At 35.6% G+C, this 1054-nt stretch overlaps 1 non-coding gene across 1 annotated transcript; it reads right to left on the bottom strand.

Moving 5' to 3' along the window:
- Nucleotides 1-548: 548 nt before the first annotated feature.
- Nucleotides 549-655, bottom strand: LOC125996649 (U6 spliceosomal RNA). Its single transcript, XR_007491331.1, has one exon. It is a non-coding gene; the product is annotated as a U6 spliceosomal RNA (small nuclear RNA).
- Nucleotides 656-1054: the final 399 nt, after the last annotated feature.

The following is a 1054-nucleotide window of genomic DNA, read 5'->3' as shown; positions in this document are numbered from 1 at the left end:
GCATAAAATTTCATTGTATATTTATATTTAATATATTATATATTGTTATATATAAATATATATATGACAGTTTCTTTAGCCATTCATCTGTTGAAGGACATCTTAGTTGTTTCCAGAATCTGGCTATTGTAAAATGTGCTGTGATGAATATAGGTGTGCAGCAGGGATTTTTGTATTGGATTTTTGTGTTCCTAGGGTATATCCCTAGGAGTGGTATAGCCAGACCAAATGGGAGCTCAATTTCCAGTTTTTTGAGGAATCTCCATATTGTTTTCCATAAGGGCTGGACTAGACAGCATTTCCACCAGCAATGAATAAGAGGTCCTTTCCCTCCACATCCCTGCCAGACTGATATTGTTCTTTGTGATGTATGCCAGTCTCTGTGGTGTAAGATGGTACCTCATTGTTGTTTTGATTTGCATCTGCCTGATGATTAGTGATGTCGAGCATTTTGGCCATTTGTATGTGCCTTTTGGCCATTTGTATGTTTTCTTTGAGAAATTGTCTATTCATTTCTTCTCCCCATTTTTTTAAAAAAGACTAGAGACAAAAATATGGAATGCTTCATGAATTTGCGTGTCATCCTTGTGCAGGGGCCATGCTAATCTTCTCTGTATTGTTCCAATTTTAGTATATGTGCTGCTAAAGTGAGCAATTCTCCCCATTTCTTGATGGGGTTTTAGACCCTCAGATCAGTGGAATAGACTGAGTATTCAGAAAATACTCCCCAGATATACAATGAATTAATCTTTGATAAAAAGGCAAGAAATTCAAAATAGAGTAAGGAAAGTTTCTTCAACAAATGATGTTGGTAAAACTGAAATGCCACTTGAAAAAAAAAAAAAAACGAATTTAGACCTCCAGCTAACACCATGCACCAAAGTCAAATGAAAATGGATTAAAAACCTTGATATCAGACCTGAAATCATGAGGTATATAGAACAACACATAGGTAAAACACTTCAGGACATTGAAACTAAAGGCATCTTCAAGAAAGAAACAGCACTCTTCAAACAAGTCGAAGCAGAGATACACAAATGGACCTATATTAAGC

This window comes from Suncus etruscus, chromosome 18 (assembly GCF_024139225.1).
Source record: "Suncus etruscus isolate mSunEtr1 chromosome 18, mSunEtr1.pri.cur, whole genome shotgun sequence".
Taxonomy (NCBI): Eukaryota; Metazoa; Chordata; class Mammalia; order Eulipotyphla; family Soricidae; genus Suncus; species Suncus etruscus.
Note: the sequence above shows the minus strand (reverse complement) of the source record. Positions and strands in the feature narration are given on the sequence as shown.